This window comes from Schistocerca gregaria, chromosome 6, assembly GCF_023897955.1.
Source record: "Schistocerca gregaria isolate iqSchGreg1 chromosome 6, iqSchGreg1.2, whole genome shotgun sequence".
In the NCBI taxonomy this organism is placed as follows: Eukaryota; Metazoa; Arthropoda; class Insecta; order Orthoptera; family Acrididae; genus Schistocerca; species Schistocerca gregaria.
This window is the reverse complement of record NC_064925.1, coordinates 98,514,984-98,535,084: the sequence shown is the minus strand read 5'-3', so window position 1 is coordinate 98,535,084 and position 20,101 is coordinate 98,514,984. Positions and strand designations below refer to the sequence as shown.

The 20,101-nt window shown below is 43.1% G+C and overlaps 1 protein-coding gene across 6 annotated transcripts in view; it reads right to left on the bottom strand.

The window, feature by feature from the left end:
• The window catches only part of LOC126278032 (synaptotagmin 1-like), a 942,194-nt gene that overhangs the window by 187,585 nt on the left and 734,508 nt on the right, over positions 1–20,101 (bottom strand). The gene's annotated exons all lie outside the window — the stretch shown is intronic.

Below are 20,101 nucleotides of genomic sequence, written 5' to 3'. Positions count from 1 at the left end.
TGTAGGAGGATACAAGATGACTTGGACAGGATTTGTAATCGTGTAAAGAATGGCAGCTAACTCTAAATATAGATAAATGTAAATTAATTTAGATGAATAGAAAAAAAGAATCCCATAATGTTTGAATACTTCATTAGTAGTGTAGCGCATGACACAGTCACGTCGATTAAATATTTGGGCGTAACATTGCAGAGCGATATGAAGTAGGACAAGCACGTAATGGCAGTTGTGGGGAAGGCCGATAGTCGTCTTCGGTTCATTGGTAGAATTTTGGGAAGACGTGGTTCATCTGTAAAGGAGACCGCTTATAAAACACTAATACGACCTATTATTGAGCACTGCTCGAGTGTTTGGGATCCCTATCATGTCGGATTGAGGGAGGACATGGAAGCAACTCAGAGGCGGACTGATAGATTTGTTACTGGTAGGGTTGATCATCACGCGAGTGTTACGGAAATGCTTCAGGAACTCGGGTGGGAGTCTCCGGAGGAAAGGAGGCGTTCTTTTCGTGAATAGCTGCTGAGGAAATTTAGAGAACCAGCATTTGAGGCTGACTGCAGTACAATTTTACTGTCGCCAACTTATATTTACCGGAAAGACCACAAAGAGAGATTAGGGCTCGTACAGAGGCATATAGGCAGTCATTTTTCTCTCGTTTTGTTTGGTTGTGGAACAGGGAGAGAAGATGCTAGTTGTGGTAGGAGGTACCCTCCGCAACGTACCGCGTGGTGGATTGCGGAGTATGTATGTAGATGTAGATGTAGACTGCCAGGAAGAGGGGTACCATGGAAACATAGCAGTTTGGATCGTGCATAAGAGAGTGTTTGTGTGGATAGGTGCTTGGATGAGAAATTTAGGAGAGTGAAGGGGGATGCTGTTCCCAACCCAACCGGGTTTCATAGAAAATGTGTTGCATTATTTATTGAACGCCACTCGTTTATACAGGGTGAGTCAGGAGGAAAGGTACATGTTTTGAAGGGTGATACTTGTGGTGATTCTGAACAAAAAATTCTCATTAAACATATGCCCTTTCCTTAATCGATGAATCAAGATTCATCCGCAACGGAATCAGCAACACGTGCAACTCTCATGTATGAGCAAATGGAAATGTGCACGGTACTGTGGAAACGAATTTTCACCGACGTTTCTCAGTCAACGTGTGGTGTGGTAATATTGATGACCAACTCATCGGTCCAGTTGTTTTAGATAACCGTGTCACTGGGACACGGTACCTTGGGTTTCTTCAAAATGTGTTACCACACTACGTGGAGGGTATCCCTTTGGCAACACGAGCTCCTATTTACTTTCAGCATGACGGAGCTCCTACACATTCCGTACGCCCAGTGACACAGTATCTCAACACAACATATCCTGGTCGTTGGATCGGTCGGCGTGGAGTCATTGCTTGGCCACCGAGGTCACCCGATCTTACCCCATTGGATTACTGTTTGTGGGGGTGGCTGAAGAGCGACGTCTACTAGCGTATAGTGGACACGAAAGAGGAACTTCTCGCTCGTATTTTACATGCTTGTGCCCAGCTAAAGGAATGCAAAACTAGGCTCGGATCGGCGATGCAACACCTGTCTACAAGAGCAGCAGCATGCATTGAAGTTGACGGTGGACTGTTTGAACATCTTCTGTGGGGAAACGTACACAATTAAACAAACCATAACATAACAGTATCTTAGTTTACCGTTAGCTGGACCTTTCCCATTCCTAGCTGTTTCTATTGGTTTACCCGGAGGTGATTAAAACAATGGCATATGTTTATCAGAAGTTTTTTGTTCATAATCGCCACTAGTATCACCCGTCAAAGTATGTACCTTTCCTCCTGACTCAGCCTATATACATACGGCGATTCAAAAAAATGTTTACAAACTGACAAGCCCCCATCGGACATACAAAAGAGATAAGTAATCATTTAGGAACTAGGAGTCACAAAGGCCAACCGGGGGTGCTAAATGGCGTTGTAGTTCATTAGCCACGTGCTACTAATGGGCGCCCAATTAAAAAGATGCTCAAAGTTTTGTCCTGAGGCAATTAGACACGCCTGAAGTGGACACTACATGGAATGGCGCACACACTCAGAGACACCTAGTGCCTTCAGAAGACATCCTGCTACCGCGACAGTTCTGTCCACTAGGTCCTCCGGCGATGTGACATGTGTTTCACACACAAGACCCTTCAGATACACCCCCCCCCCCCCCCCCAAACCCCAGCAAAAAACCGATTGGAGGCAGATCAGGGGGAATGTACGGCCAAATTAAAGTCTCCAACGATGCCAGCACACACGTTAAATGTAAATTTGCATTGTGAGACATGCGTACGTGTAGCATGTGGGTTCACATCCGCCCACGTATACAGGTTGTGGACGTTCATCACACTGTCGAGTGAGAAAGCAGCCTCATCGGTGAAGACGACACTCCCTGTTCAGATTCGGTCTCAAAATGGAACTGCAGATAGCGAAGAACTCAGCGTGGTGTGGGATGAATATAATGATGGATTGCTGCTAAATAAAATATTTGCAGACTTACAAAAGTTGAACGTTTATACCGAAAGTTACCCCAAGTTTCAAGGCCAAAATAACAAAATGAACCACAAGAGTTTTAAAAAAAATGGGCCTCCACCAGCTGAGATGTATTCTCAACAAATTGATTGAACTGGAAAATGCAGAACTGTTCCTTAATTTAGAGATAAAACGTTGTTACCACAAATGTTCGTGAAATTTACATAACTTGTAGATCTTCATTCTCGAGGTGTAGTTTCGTTGCAAATACTGCTGAGCTCCTCCGCTGTGCTGCTGTACATGCAAAACTAATCGTGTAATATACGAAATGAATTCCAGGTACAGATTTTCTACAAAATTGCTTTATTCACCCGCAAGATGTTCGGCGTCGAGAAAATATGTAAACAAAGTTCTACGTGCTGTTCTGTTGATGGTTGGTAACAAACTGCCCCCTTACTGTACGCAAACCGCTAGTATTTATACGATTTACAACCATAATTGACAATCAAAATTTACAAATTTTAAGAAATGGCAATTGAAATTGAGTAATAAAATTAATTCACACGCACAAAAAAATAACTGAAACAATGCTTTACAATTTTGTATAGACCCGGACATGATTTCGTTAAGAACTCCGAAGTAATTTACAGGTTTCCAAAAAATAACAATACTTCTTACATTTTCGTTAATTACAGTCGAAACAAAGAACGAAAAGTATTCTTACCATGTGCATGAACTCCAAATAATCTTTATCAGATATAGCTAGCCGGTTTGTCGAAAATAAATTTGTAAGTTGAAAATGCACTTTCTTTATGGAGGTCATTGTAGTTTTTGATAAATATTACTGAACAGACTCATCGGAGCAGCAAATTCAGGTCAATTACTTAGTGATCATTGAAAACAAAAATATTCCTAGCATGCTCACAAACTTGTTATTGAGTGTAGAATACAATAGCAAACTCAAATTTTACGTACGTTGCCTCAAATAGATTATTTACTAGTATAGGTGCATGGTAGAATTGCGCATTAAACGATTAATGAAGCATAAGATTAATGTAGCCTCTTCAGGCAAAGGATGCTTAAGGGGCTATTTAATACATTCTGCAGTGGATTCCTGCAGAAACCACCACGCTCGATTTAGTCCCCCAGTTGCAATGCCTGGAGGCGTTTGAAATGAAACTGAAGCAGTCCATTGTCGTGTACAATGCGCCAGACGTTGGATTGGGAGATATCAATGGCGCCGTCTACACCTAGTGTGGTTGTTGAGGGCGTACGCTGCACCCTTTCGAAAACTCGTTCTTCCCCTGCGACTGTACGTGTTGTTCGTTGGCGGCTAGAATCCAGCTTGTGCACAGGGAAAGTGCCGGTTTCGCACAATCGGCAATGCAGGATGGAGAATGATGTGTGGCACGGAACCTTTCTATCAGGATATTTCGCACGATACAGTCCCACGGCTTCTCGTCTATTGCAGTTGGTCATGCCACAAATCAAACGTATCTCACCCATTTCGCGGTAGGTGTAGCTAGCCATGTGATTCCCAACGCGTCCACGGCGTGAATGGCACCGATCTCCGTGCGCTACGCCTGTGTTTGTATGGCAACGCCCTCTCGTGACCGTAACGACCTCTCGTGGTGTTTGCGACCATCGATTCATATGTGGTTACTGATTCTTGTTGTATGCTCGGTGTGCCGTATCAGCTTGTAAACATGTTTCTTTTTAACCAGCCTGTACATCATTGACATCACTGTCTAAAGTCCTATGTGAAAATAATTTTTATGCATATGATTCTTTAGCTGTAAAATGCCTGTATGCATTCAAAAGTGTGAGGCCCAGTCGATAATCTGTGTAGCTGCCTACTCTCTGTTACCCACTCACTCTCATAACTGTCAGAAACGAAACGAAGACAAAAAAAAACTTCACAGTTCGAGCCACAGAACCTAATAAGTTTTGTCAACTTCTCTGAGCTGGTAGTCTATGGCTACCCATATTTTTTTATAATATAAAATAGTGATATACGACTTGTGACATCGTTGCATACAAGCGAAATTCCGTTGCATTTATCTTCTCAAAACTTTAAGCTAAGTTCATCCCACGTGTTGAACACTAATTATTGAGACGCCTGTGAAACGTTGCACAAAATCCGCAGACTTTTAGAACGGAATATCTCCGTAGTATCGATGTAATGTCATTTAAAATCTGCAGAGTGTAGGAGGACGAACCTTAACGTCGAACCGTAGTCACATGGCTTTTGGGGTCAAACTATGGTGTCGACAAAAATTCCGTTCGGCGTATTTGAAACCTTCATTCCACAGATGTTGCTACTCCATACTGCAGCGCTCTTTTCCCATCCGTGGAAAAAAAAAATCACACAACAAAGCTCGTTGTTTATTACTAACAAAGGAACTGCAGCAACCAATCCTTATTTATGTTATGAAATTTATTTTGTTTCCCTTTGCCGGTTTCAAATTATGCCACACCCAACTACAAGCGGAGTACATTGTTATATTAGATAAGACAAATAGCAAGCCTAATATCTGTTCTCTGGAGTCGTGCGTAAAAGCTACAATGAGCATCATGAAAATAATTCTGGTGTTCAAAATGAGGGTATTTTCATACCGTATTGTTGACTGGTTTGACACAGGAATCGAAATACAAAAATATTCTAAATGGGCATAAAAATTCAGTTGCGAGGCTGCGTCTTGCTAATATTTTAACTTACGTTTACTTTTTACCCCCCCCCCCCCCCTCCCACGAACCATGGACCTTGCCGTTGGTGGGGAGGCTTGCGTGCCTCAGCGATACAGATGGCCGTACCGTAGGTGCAACCACAACGGAGGGGTATCTGTTGAGAGGCCAGACAAACATGTGGTTCCTGAAGAGGGGCAGCAGCCTTTTCAGTAGTTGCAGGGGCAACAGTCTGGATGATTGACTGATCTGGCCTTGCAACATTAACCAAAACGGCCTAGCTGTGCTGGTACTGCGAACGGCTGAAAGCAAGGGGAAACTACAGCCGTAATGTATCCCGAGGACATGCAGCTTTACTGTATGATTAAATGATGATGACGTCCTCTTGGGTAAAATATTCCGGAGGTAAAATAGTCTCCCATTCGGATCTCCGGGCGGAGACTACTCAGGAGGACGTCGTTATCAGGAGAAAGAAAACTGGCATTCTACGGATCGGAGCGTGGAATGTCAGATCCCTTAATCGGGCAGGTAGGTTAGAAAATTTAAAAAGGGAAATGGATAGGTTAAAGTTAGATATAGTGGGAATTAGTGAACTTCGGTGGCAGGAGGAACAAGACTTTTGGTCAGGTGAATACAGGGTTATAAATACAAAATCAAATAGGGGTAATGCAGGAGTAGGTTTAATAATGAATAGGAAAATAGGAATCCGGGTAAGCTACTACAAACAGCATAGTGAACGCATTATTGTGGCCAAGATAGACACAAAGCCCATGCCTACGACAGTAGTACAAGTTTATATGCCAACTAGCTCTGCATATGATGAAGAAATTGATGAAATGTATGATGAGATAAAAGAAATTATTCAGGTAGTGAAGGGAGACGAAAATTTAATAGTCATGGGTGACTGGAATTCGCCAGTAGGACAAGGGAGAGAAGGAAACATAGTAGGTGATTATGGATTGGGGCTAAGAAATGAAAGAGGAAGCCGTCTGGTAGAATTTTGCACAGAGCGTAACTTAATCATAGCTAACACTTGGTTCAAGAATCATAAAAGAAGGTTGTATAGATGGAAGAATCCTGGAGATACTAAAAGGTATCAGATAGATTATATAATGGTAAGACAGAGATTTAGGAATCAGGTTTTAAATTGTAGGACATTTCCAGAGGCAGATGTGGACTCTGACCACAATCTATTGGTTATGACCTGTAGGTTAAAACTGAAGAAACTGCAAAAAGGTGGGAATTTAAGGACATGGGATCTGGATAAGCTGAAAGAACCAGAGGTTGTACAGAGTTTCAAGGAGAGCATAAGGGAACAATTGGCAGCAAAAGGGGAAAGAAACACAGTTGAAGAAGAATGGGTAGCTCTGAGGGATGAAGTAGTGAAGGCAGCAGAGGATAAAGTAGGTAAAAAGACGAGGGTTGCTAGAAATCCTTGGGTAACAGAAGAAATATTGAATTTAATTGATGAAAGGAGAAAATATAAAAATGCAGTAAATGAAGCAGGGAAAAAGGAATACAATCATCTCAAAAATGAGATCGACAGGAAGTGCAAAATGGCTAAGCAGGGATGGCTAGAGGACAAATGTAAGGATGTAGAAGCTTATCTCACTAGGGGTAAGATAGATACTGCCTACAGGAAAATTAAAGAGACCTTTGGAGAGAAGAGAACCACGTGTATGAATATCAAGAGCTCAGATGGCAATCCAGTTCTAAGCAAAGAAAGGAAGGCAGAAAGGTGGAAGCAGTATATAGAAGGTTAATACAAGGGCGATGTACTTGAGGACAATATTATGGAAATGGAAGAGGATGTAGATGAAGACAAAATGGGAGGTAAGATACTGCGTGAAGAGTTTGACAGAGCACTGAAAGACCTGAGTCGAAACAAGGCCCCCGGAGTAGACAACATTCCATTAGAACTACTGATGGCCTTGGGAGAGCCAGTCATGACAAAACTCTACCAGCTGGTGAGCAAGATGTATGAGACAGGTGAAATACCCTCAGACTTCAAGAAGAATATAATAATTCCAATCCCAAAGAAAGCAGGTGCTGACAGATGTGAAAATTACCGAACTATCAGTTTAATAAGTCACAGCTGCAAAATACTAACGCGAATTCTTTACAGACGAATGGAAAAACTGGTAGATGCGGACCTCGGGGAGGATCAGTTTGGATTCCGTCGAAATGTTGGAACACGTGAGGCAATACTGACCTTACGACTTATCTTAGAAGAAAGATTAAGAAAAGGCAAACCTACGTTTCTAGCATTTGTAAACTTAGAGAAAGCTTTTGACAATGTTGACTGGAATACTCTCTTTCAAATTCTGAAGGTGGCAGGGGTAAAATACAGGGAGCGAAAGGCTATTTACAATTTGTACAGAAACCAGATGGCAGTCATAAGAGTCGAGGAGCATGAAAGGGAAGCAGTGGTTGGGAAAGGAGTGAGACAGGGTTGTAGCCTCTCCCCGATGTTATTCAATCTGCATATTGAGCAAGCAGTAAAGGAAACAAAAGAAAAATTTGGAGTAGGTAATAAAATTCATGGAGAAGAAATAAAAACTTTGAGGTTCGCCGATGACATTGTAATTCTGTCAGAGACGGCAAAGGACTTGGAAGAGCAGTTGAACGGAATGGACAGTGTCTTGAAAGGAGGATATAAGATGAACATCAACAAAAGCAAAACGAGGATAATGGAATGTAGTCGAATTAAGTCGGATGATGCAGAGGGAATTAGATTAGGAAATGAGACACTGAAAGTAGTAAAGGAGTTTTGCTATTTGAGGAGCAAAATAACTGATGATGGTCGAAGTAGAGAGGATATAAAATGTAGACTGGCAATGGCAAGGAAAGCGTTTCTGAAGAAGAGAAATTTGTTAACATCGAATATAGATTTATGTATCAGGAAGTCGTTTATGAAAGTATTTGTTTGGAGTGTAGCCATGTATGGAAGTGAAACATGGACGATAACTAGTTTGGACAAGAAGAGAATAGAAGCTTTCGAAATGTGGTGCTACAGAAGAATGCTGAAGACTAGATGGGTAGATCACGTAACTAATGAGGAGGTATTGAATAGGATAGGGGAGAAGAGAAGTTTGTGGCACAACTTGACTAGAAGAAGGGATCGGTTGGTAGGACAGTTTTGAGGCATCAAGGGATCACAAATTTAGCATTGGAGGGCAGCGTGGAGGGTAAAAATCGTAGAGGGAGACCAAGAGATGAATACACTAAGCAGATTCAGAAGGATGTAGGTTGCAGTAGGTACTGGGTGATGAAGCAGATTGCACAGGATAGAGTAGCATGGAGAGCTGCATCAAACCAGTCTCAGGACTGAAGACAACAACAACAACAACATTACTTTTTAAGTGTTTCTCACTTCCATACAATCCAGACTACAAGAAAAACAGGAAGGAGGGGGATATTCGACTGTGCATTAACCATATCAGCGCGGAGCTACAAACAACTTGAAAAATTCGTCCGGGAGATATCAGTCAACCTTTCTGTCGATGTCCCAGCCCTCAAAGCGCACACGTAACTTGACTGATGGCCAGCTCGCGTGTCGCACTGCCTTGACAGACGTTCACTTCCCATTACTGTCACATCGTAACGATGTGCTTTAGTCTATCGTAGCGTTGCTTCACTAATGTCTTTCTATTCCCGTCAGTGTACTCGAAAATTGTGAAGTAACGTTAAACAACATAACGTTTAGAATTGTCGTTGGATAACAACAGATTTTCCGTTATTTGCTCTCTGCTTTCAATTGTTGGTTAGTAAGTGCATTTTCAGTACTCCTTCTCACTTATTAACGAAAGTGAAAGCCGAACTAAAACGGAGGAAATGGAAATGTTTGCAGTACACCACACAAAGAAAAATTAATATTAAATGGTTCAATAGCCAGGCTCGGAAAGGCGTCGAGTCATTATCAGACATTACACTGTTTGAGAATCGCTGAGCAAGAGAGACAATGTTGGACAGGAAAATATCTCAGGCAATCATGGACGACATGAAATACTTCGTACCTAATACGAGTGGTATACTTATACGAAAAATGGTACAGATTTCACCACATGGGAATGTAAGATAACAGACATAAGCAACGTTCATGATCAACACGGGTCAGACTCCCCACATAAAAAGGCGATATCACATTCTCAGTAAGGGGTATACCCTCCTCAGGCACTAATACACTTTTTTTTTGCATCTGTTATTCATGCTGCCTATCAAACTGTTCAGGAGTCCTTGGGGAACATTGTTCGACTCCTATCTCAAGGCGGTTTTCAGTTCTTGCACGATTTGAGTAGGGGTCGTTCGTTGAGAAACACGTCTGCCAAGAGCATCCCAGGCATGTTCTGTAGAGTTTAAGTCCGGGGAGTATGCAGGCCATTCCTTGCGTTCAGTATCTTCACTTTCCAGTGTGTCCGACTCCTCATCGGTTCTATGTGCGCTGCCATTGCCATCCATGAAGAGGAAGTCGAGACCTATCTAGGGTGACCAGATGCAATTGTTCAAAAAGGGGGACAAACAGCTTCAAAAAGGAGGACAAAGGAAGAAAAAAGAGGACACATGAGACGGGTCAACTGCAGATGAGGATACCACCCGTCAGCTTTGGGCAAGTCACGTGACTGCCTGGAATTACCGGTAAAACAAGTAGTTAATTGTTACTGGTGGTCAGGTGGTGATTCCCAGAGCAATATTTTTTTATTTTAAATTAAAAACATTGATTTTGGTGACAGTGTGGCATCAATTGTTTTTATATTTGCACATAGTTTTAAGATTTAACAAAGACGGCTGCCTAAACCCCGCTCCTGATTGGCTGCTTTCATGTGACTTGTCCAAAGTTGACGGGTAGTATCGTCATCTGCAGTATCCCCCCATCAAACATACGTTCAATTTTAATCCGTGAGCTTATTATTTATAGACATTACATAGATACATTCCTTAAAAATTATTGATACTTCTCGGAGGAACCAGTTTTTTGCAGAAGTTTAGGTTTACTCAACAGATAATTGTAAAATGACACACATGAAAATTCTTTTAAATTATATTAGACCATCAACAGACCTTTCACTGATTCAAGGTTTAATCTATTCCTCTCATCAGTCCACTGTGTGGTAATTAGAGAAAATATTCTTTCGGTATAAGCATTATACCATGAAATACTGAAAAAGTATTCAGCAAGTTTCAGCGACTCTGAGTGAAAGTCAACTGACTTCCTGTCACAAAAAAACTTTGCCCATTTTTTACTGCAAGACAAAGTCCTAAGTTCTGGATCATCATTATTCCTTTTTAGAAATTGCCTGAAATTGCAGACCTGATCAAAACATTTTGCATCTTCAATTTCAAAGACTTTACATTTCTACTGCAAATACACAAGGCTTTTCTCAACATCACTGTAGCAAAAATCATTTTTAAGTGACATCCATCTAAAACATGAGAAGTCCTGAAACATACGGAGCCACCGTTTCAACTATTCATTTAAGAAAAGAGCAATAGAACGGGACGAATTGTAAATTTAACTGCATTACGCTCAACTTCGCGAAAAAGCCGGCCACTGTAAAAATCCGCCTGCACCCTGGACAAAGAGCTAGAAAGGACATGTCCGGATTAATCCAGACGTCTGGTCACCCTAGATCTACCGCACCTCTAAACAGGCGGACATACTGCAGAATAACTTCCTTGCAGTACCTCTGTTCTGTAACGTACCTCGTGCAAAGATATACAATGGTGTTAAGCCACTGTGATAAATCCTGCCCACAGCATAACGCTTGGGCCTCACCGAAGACGTTCATGAAAATTCTGTGGTGTGTAACATGTTACCCTTTCTCTCCACGCTACCTGGTGGCCGTAATCCGTTCTAAAGTGATGCAGAATTTGTTGGACGTAATCGATCTGGACCACTGTTGCTGACCCGAAACGACATGCTTCCTACATCAATGAATTTTTTCTCCACGATGGCGCTGTTGAAGTGGGATGTATTTAACAGTCTTGCGAGCATACAAATCAGCCTGACTTCATCGTCGCAAAAAGTTTCTGACGGACACAAGAGTACCAGCAGCGCTTGCAAGGTGTGCAGTAACCTGCCTATGAAGGAGATGTCTGCTCCTTTTCGCCATTAGGGCTACGTATCGATCCTCTAGCGGCGTGTTTGTCCATCTACGACCACCGGCACGCTTCTGCACAGTATTTGCACCTTCAGCGGCCTTTTTCAATCGCGACATGGCACTTTTCTACATACCTAATACTATGGCCACAATACTGGCACTTTGACCGGCTTCGAGTCACCCAACTGCACGTCCACGATCGTAAGCACTCAAATGATGTCTTTCAGACATATTACCGTACCAAGAGGAATGTCGGACCAAACGGTTTCACAACAGCCTTCGTCGAACACTGAACTGCATGAACTGTCGAATGCATATAGAGCGCTCTTGCACAGTTGCAGTTAACCACGTCCCGTTCTATACATTTCCTTTCACCATCTGTGGTCGGGTGTTCCGTAGCATCTGCATCTACATCTACATATATACTCCACTAGCCACCAAGCGGTGTGTGGCGGAAGGCACAATTCGCGCGAAAGTCATATTTCCCCCCCTCTGTTCCACTCGCGGATAGCACGAGGGAAAAACGACTGTCTGGACGCCTCGGTACGAGCTCTTATTTCCCTTATCTTTGATTCGTGATCATTGGGCGACTTCAAAGTTGGTGGTAATAATATAAGCTCTATATCCTCGGTGAAGTCCGGATTTCAGAATTTAGTGAGCAGCCCCTTCCGTTTAGCGAGCTATCTATCTGCAAGTGTGTCCCACTACAAACTTTCTATGAGATTTGTAACGCTCTCGCGATGGCTAAATGTACTAGTCACGAATCTTGCCGCTCTTCTTTGGACCTTCTCAAACTCTTGAATCAGACCCAACTGGTAAGAATCCCATACGGACGAACAATACTCCAAGACTGGACGAACTAACGTATTGTAAGCTATTTCCTTTGTTGAAGGACTGCATCGCTTCAGGATTCTACCAATAAACCGCAATCTAGAGTTTGCATTACCCGTTACTTGTGTAATCTGATAATTCCATTTGAGATCATTTCGAATAGTCACATCTAGGTACTTGACGGACGTTACCGCTTCCAAAGACCGGGCATTTATTTTGTACTCGTACATTAATGGGATTTTCACCTTGTTATACGCACTGGGTTACACTTCCTAATATTGAGAGATAACTGCCAGTCATTACACCACGCATTTATTTTCTGCAAATCCTCATTGATTTGTTCACAACTTTCGTGTGATACTACTTTCCTGTAGACTATAGCATCATCGACAAACAGTTTAAGGCCGTTGTCAATACCATCAACCAGACTGGGCATTTATTTTGTACTCGTACATTAATGGGATTTTCGCCTTGTTATACACAGTAGGTTACACTTACTAATATTGAGAGGTGACTGCCAGTCATTACACCACGCATTTAGCCGGCCGGGGTGGCTGAGCGGTTCTATGCGCTACTGTCTGGAACCGCGCGACCGCTACGGTCGCAGGTTCGAATCCTGCATCGGGCATGGATGTGTGTGATGTCCTTAGGTTAGTTAAGTTTAAGTAGTTCTAAGTTCTAGGCGACTGATGACCTTAGAAGTTAAGTCCCATAGTGCTCAGAGCCATTTGAACCATTTTTGAACCACGCATTTATTTTCTGCAAATCCTCATTCATTTGTTCACAACTTTCGTGTGATACTACTTTCCTGTAGACTACAGCATCATCGGCAAACAGTCTAAGCCCGTTGTCAATACCATCAACCAGATCGTTTATGTAAGTCGTAAAAAGCAGAGGACCTATTACGCTGTCCTGGGGCACACCTGAAGTTACGCTTGTTTCTGTTGAAGTCACCTCGTTCAGGACGACATACTGCTCTCTGTCTGTTGAAAACTTTCTATCCAACCGCATATGTCATCGGATAGACCGTAAACGCGCATTTTTTGTAGCAAGCGACAGTGCGGAACTGAGTCGAACGCGTTTCGAAAGTCGAGAAATATGGCATCAACTTGGGAGCCGGCATCTAGAGCCTGTTGTATATCATGCACAAAGAGGGCCAGCTGTGTCTCGCATGACCGCTGTTTCCTAAAACCGTGCTGGTTTCCGCAGATGAGCTTCTCAGAGTCTAGAAAGGACATTATGTCTGAACAGAAAATATGTTCCATGAGTCTACAACAAATCGATGTCAGTGAAATTGGCCGGTAATTATGTGCATCCTATTTTCTACCATTTTTATAGACTGCTATGACCTGGGCCTTCTTCCAGTCCCGTCGAACTTTCCGCCGTTGTCGGTTGGCCCGTAGTAACTGACAGCTGTTCGTTAGCAAGTGTCAATTCAAAAAATGGTTCAAATGGCTCTGAGCACTATGGGACTTAACATCTGAGGTCGTCAGTCCCCTAGTAATCAGAACAACTGAAACCTAACTAACTTAAGGACATCACACACATCCATGCCCGAGGCACGATTCGAACCTCCGACAGTAGCAGTCACGCGGTTCCAGACTGAAGCGCCTAGAACCGCTCGGCCACCGCGGATGGCAAGTGTCAATTGTCCCCTAGCATCTGCTGAGCAGTCTAATAACAGTGTAATAACACTTGGTGGAATGCGCTCCTTGTTAACTGGCAGGTCTTCGGCCGTTTTCCCGCAAATGTTCTGGCCTAAAAGCGCAACAATGGCGAGCAGGAGAAAAACTTTCGGCCTTAATGAAACATTGTGTTCGTACATCATCCGATTTTCTTACTATGAACACATACTCTAAGACAAAAAGAACGAGGCACCACGAAAGAATTATCCGAATGGGACGGAAATGGGTAGATGTGGTGCACCGGTACATGTACAGACAAATAAATTATTAGAACCTGAGAACAAATGGCTCTGAGCACTTTGGGGCTTAACATCTGAGGTCATCAGTCTCCTAGAACTTAGAACCACTTAAACCTAACTAACCCAAGGACGTCACACACATACATGCCCGAGGCAGCATTCGAACCTGCGCGGTTCCAGACTGAAGCGCCTAGAACCACTCAGCGAACCTGAGAACAATTTGATGACTTATTCACTAGAAAGAGCTCCACAAATTAAGAAAGTCAATAACGCGTTGGTCCACCTCCGGCCCTTACAGAAGCAGTTATTCAGCTTGGCATTGATTGGACATCCTCCTGAAGAATATCGTGCCAAGTTCTGTCCAATTGGCGCGTTAAATCGCCAAAATTCCGTGTTGCTAGTCAAGGTGGGGTTTGACAAACACTAAGCATACAGTGAGAACTACCACCGTTATCTCGCTGAAATGTAATGTCAAACAGGGCAACAAAATCGGACGTATAATAACATCGACGTACCGCTGTGCTGTAAGGGTGACGCGTACGACATCCAATTAGGGTCCTGCTATGTAAAGAAATGAAATTCCAGCCTGTCACTGCAGGTTATCGTCTGTATAGTGGGCGACAGCCAGGCTGGTATCGAGCGATGTCCAGGGCGCCTCCAAACAGGTCTGTGCTGAGCGTCGGAACTCAGTTAGCAGTGGGACGCTGCACCGAAGACAATTTCACTCCAGTCAATGAGATTACAGGCCGAAGACGTGTCTGAGAACGTCCCAGACAGCGGTGGGATATCAACCCGATTGTTACCCGCCATACGGCCCGACAACCAGGAGGCGTGGTCTGGGGAGTCACGTGGTCTGGGGAGCCATTTAATTTCGTAGCACGATCCCTTCAGGTGTCACCCGCAGCACCCTTACAGTGCAGCGGTACGTCGACGGTATTCTACGCCCTGTCTTATTGCCCTTCATGGCAAGCCAAACTCGGTTTGCATTTCAGCAAGATAATTCCCTCTTGCACACGGCTAGTGTCTACTGCTCGTCTTCGTGCTTGTCAAACAATACCTTGGCCAGCAAGTTGTAGGATATCTCACCAGTTGAGAACGTATGAGGCATTATGGGCAGGGCCCTTAAACCAGCACAGTATTCTGACGATCTAACGCACCAACTGGACAGAATTTGGCATGGTGTTCCGCAGAATGATATCCAACAACTCTGTCAATCAACGCCAATCCGATAACTGCTGCCGTAAGGGTCGCAGGTAGACCAACGCGTCATTGACTTGCTCCATTTGGTAATCTCTTTCTCGTGCATAGGTAATGTAATTTCTCTCAGGTTGTAACAATTTGTTCCTCTGTACGTGCACGTGTACATCACATTTACCGATTTCCGTCCCATTTGGATAATTCTTCCCTGGTGCGTCTTTAGTTTTTTGTCTAGGAGTGTACTCGAATCCCGGTACCTTCGGTATCCAGTGCTACTGAGCGAATGAGATGAGAGGCTGAATACCATCCTGATCGTACGTCCACATCTACATTAGTAGCTCCAAGTAGCCGCAAGACGGCTGCTCGAAGGTACTTTTTGACATATTAGACACGCACACCAAATGATAAATTATTCATTCCCAGGGGACATCACGCTAACGCGATGTAACATCGTCTCTAGCCTCGATAATGGCATTAATTTGGCGATAAAGACAGTCAGCTTCGCTGTCGAGCCGGCCTGAGTAGCCGACCGGTTCTAGGAGCTACAGTCTGGAATCGCGCGACCGCAACGGTCGCAGGTTCGAATCCTGCCTCGGGCGTGGATGTGTGTGACGTCCTTAGGTTAGTTAGGTTTAAGTAGTTCTAAGTTCTAGGGGACTGATGACCTTAGACGTAAAGTGCCATAGTGCTCAGAGCCATATGACCTCTTTTTTTTTTCTGTCGATGTCCCAGCCCTCACAGTGCACACAGAACTTGACTGATGGCCTACTCGCGTGTCGTACTGCGTGACAGACATTCAGCTCCCATTACTGTCACGTCGAAACGAAGCGGTTTCATTTAACGTTGCTTCACTAATGTCTTTTTCTGACCATTGATGTACTCAAAAATACAACAGGTATCTTCAGGTGTATCATACCCATCTGGAACCACTCATTCACGATTGAATCCCACAGAGCGCCAGATCGTCGGCATGCCGAGGTACGGTTCACCCACTGTTTCAGCGAGATACATTTTCAATGGGATTCATGTCAGCTGATTGAGCAGGCTAATCGAACTGCGCGTTTGTCAAATTAGGGACGTATGTGTGTAGCCCTGGTCTCATCTTGGAAGTCGAGAGTTTCCACAGCATATTCACCATGAATACGTAGACGAAATGGCAGTACTGGTTCGAATGGCTCTGAGCACTATGGGACTTAACATCTGTGGTCATCAGTCCCCTAGAACTTAAAACTACTTAAACCTAAGGACTTCACACACACCCATGCCCGAGGCAGGATTCCATCCTGAGACCGTAGCAGTCGCGCGGTTCCAGACTGAACGCCTAGAACCGCTAGACCACCGCCGCCGGCAGGCAGTACTGGTCATTGAGAGTCTACCTATCTACCTATTTAAAGAAGAGAGTCCGTTTCTTCGTTTATTTATTTGTAATTAATGCAAATGTACAGTTTTATTGCGCTCTCGATGAAATTTTGCGTATCTTACCTTCAATACATGAGGAAGATCTCTATCTGCGAAAGATTTCGTAATTTGACTCGAAGCATGTATGTATGTAATACATAAATGGGAAAGGTCGTCGCCAAAAACCTCTCAAGAACAGAAAAAAACAGTCTTGGTTGGACCAGACAGGTTTATTTAATTCACTGTTCTCGGAGTGCAGAGTAACTGAGAATTAAATATTCTATTTAACCAAAAAAATCCACGGAGATCTGCCATTACTAAATACAAAGCGTGCATCACGTTACACCTACTACTTTCGGTGACTTAAATAATATATTGATGGCAAATTCTTTGATACGCGTTTGTAGTTAGATGGCATGTACATTATTTGGAGATCGACTAGGGAACTTTATTAAAGCTAATATCTTTGCTGCGACATCTCGTTCAGCTGTTATCGAAGAGAAGACAGGAACAGCTGACAGTGCACTTCAATAACTTTTTTTGTCTAGTCAATGAAAGGAAAAGACGCGCATGTTTGGATAGTAGATTGAGTAAATAGGTGGGTTTTTACCTATACATCCATTTTTCCAAGTAATTATTTCAAACCTTTAGTATCTGAATTGCTTGTGCTCTAGTAATTTATTCCGAACGTCGAAAATTGGCATTGTAATCGATCTTACATCACACACACACACGCACACACACACACAAACACACACACACACACACACACACGAGAATAGGATGTTGTATGTAGCGATGAGAACTTGAATTTAGGGAACGGGAGAGAACATTACAAAATCTTTTGTTCAATCTCTGGAGGAAACTCAACTATGGCGCAATCGAAACAGATTTTAATTTTAAAAAGTGAGTGGATTATTGCCCAGAAACCTATTACCCTGAGGTTAGATAAGGGGTACTTCTCAGCTCTCGTGACTATTTATTACTAGATGTATGATGACCACACGGTCACTGGATATATGGCACGTCCTAGTCGACCAATTGACGTTTGTTGAATGGAAAGATAATTTTTTCTTATGTTGAAAGATCGTATGATGGTCAGTAAGACTGGCAGATGGTAGGCATTTTGCACGTACAATTAAATACAATTAAAATAGAATGCTGCATATGAAAAAGGATAATGTATGTTGAATGCTGTGTTTACCTCTTTCAACTGAAAGCGCCATTCTCGAACAAGTACGTACAAATTAAAATCGTGTCTGGGAATGTCGAAGCATAATTGCCAGGACATAAACTATTGTGTGTTTGTGTGGCCCAAAATGGTATCAGACCAGTAAGTTGGCGAAGATTAAAAGACGTCGGTTAAAAGCAAGATTCAATTTGATATTGAAAATATGATCGCAATAGTTTTATGGGTCTCGCGATATAATTATGATCGATTATTTGGGAAACGGTAGAACGTTGATCGGCACTTATTACTCAGTGTTGTAAAATTAGAATAGAGAGCTGAAGTAGAAGCAAGGGACTTTGGTAAGAAAAAGGTACTCTTGCATAAAGCATGGTACACCTACTTTCACATTGCATGTTCAGCTGGAGAAAAAGAAAAAACTACAAAACCTGGATTTGAAAACAGTTCCCCACACACACTGCCATCACACAGTTGGCTTCATAAAACCAGACACTGAAAGAAAAAGAAACATGTGAAGAAAAAATTATGTGATCCCGTTAGTTACCGTCTGAGTAATCCTCAGTGTTTGTATGATGTACGCATTGAAGGTTTTTGATTCCTAAGTTGTAACTCTAGGCGCTTCAGTCCGGAACCGCGGTGCTACTACGGTCGCAGGTTCGAATCCTGCCTCGGGTATGGAAGCGTGTGTTGTCCTTAGGTTCGTTAGGTTTAAGTAGTTCTAAGTCTAGGGGACTGATGACCTCAGGTGTTAAGTCCCATAGTGGTTAGAGCCATTTGAACCATTTAAGTTGCAACTGGCAATACTGATTGCATGCTTTCAGTTTCAAACAGATTGGGAGCTTAGCTTCGAAAACTAAAAAAATAAAAAGCAAATAAAAAGATTATAGCTTGATACACGTAAAAATATCGAATGTAATGTTTTTCTAATATCATGAATCAGGATAGGTTTATACTGACCACTCGAATGATGTACTACCGGTAATCTTTAAGTTTCCTGATTATCGAACACAATGAGTATAGTCTACATCTACATATACATTTATACTCCGCAAGCCACCCAACGGTGTGTGGCGGAAGGCGCTTTACGTGCCACTGTCATTACCTCCCCCTCCCGTTCCAGTCGCGTATGGTTCGTGGGAAGAACGACTGCAGGAAAGCCTCCTCTGGAGGTTTAAGTAGGGGAAAGCAATATATTCGATACCTCATCCAGAAACGCACTCTCTCGAAACCTGGACAGCAAGCTACACCGCCTCTCTTGCAGAGTCTGCCACTTGAGTCTGGGTAATTTACAGTGCCTCAAGTCTTATATACAGTTTCTAACGTAAATACTTGACTTACTACGTAAAATCTTCAGCGTAAGATTATTCCTGTTAAGGAGTAGATTTAAATTCGATCGGTAGTTGTGCAGAATACTCGAAGGCGCTAGATTCGGTGAATGAAATTAAATGACCGTATGGCTTTGCTGGCCGGGAGGCCCCAACAGGCGAAGTTCGGCCGCCGAGTGCGAGTATTATTGCAGTCGACGCCACATAGGGCGACTCACGTGGTGGTGATGAGGATGAAATGATAATGAGGACAACACAACACCCAGTCCACGAGCGGAGAAAATCTCCAACCCGGCCGGGAATCTAACCCGGGCCCGCTGCATGGGAGGCAATCACTTTACCATCCAGCTAAGCAGGCGGACTTTGGTCAATAATTATACGAAATACTTGGAAGCGTTAAATACTGCAAGTGGGACTAGGTGTCTGTTTTACCTTTGTAGTAATATAGTTAGTGTAGTGGTATAATGGAACCGTTCACTTTACGTTACAGGCTAGCGCGTGAAATACAGAAAAAGCAGAGAACAAAGAGATCGATCACGAATTTACGGGACAAAGAGGAACGGTAGAAGTGTGGCCAAAGAAAGGTCTTTCCTCTTCCCTCGTTAGTCGTGCCCTTGTCAGTCGTGGTTATTTTGGTTTCGCTTTGCACTAGCGGCCTTTGAGCGGCGCTGCATCCTGTTGCTATTATAGCTAAAGCACGTCACATGTGGGATGACGGTCTCGTTCCCCGACACAGAGCGGGTTTCATCGACCTACGTTTCGTTACCTTCTTCCGGGTCTTTCTCCTTTTGCGATCACACTACCTTCAACGCACGTCTCAAAAGTTTGGTACATGGATACAGGCATAATTGTAAATACAGGGTGTTTCAAAAATGACCCGTATATTTGAAACGGCAATGAAAACTAAACGAGCAGCGACAGAAATACACCGTTTGTTGCAATATGCTT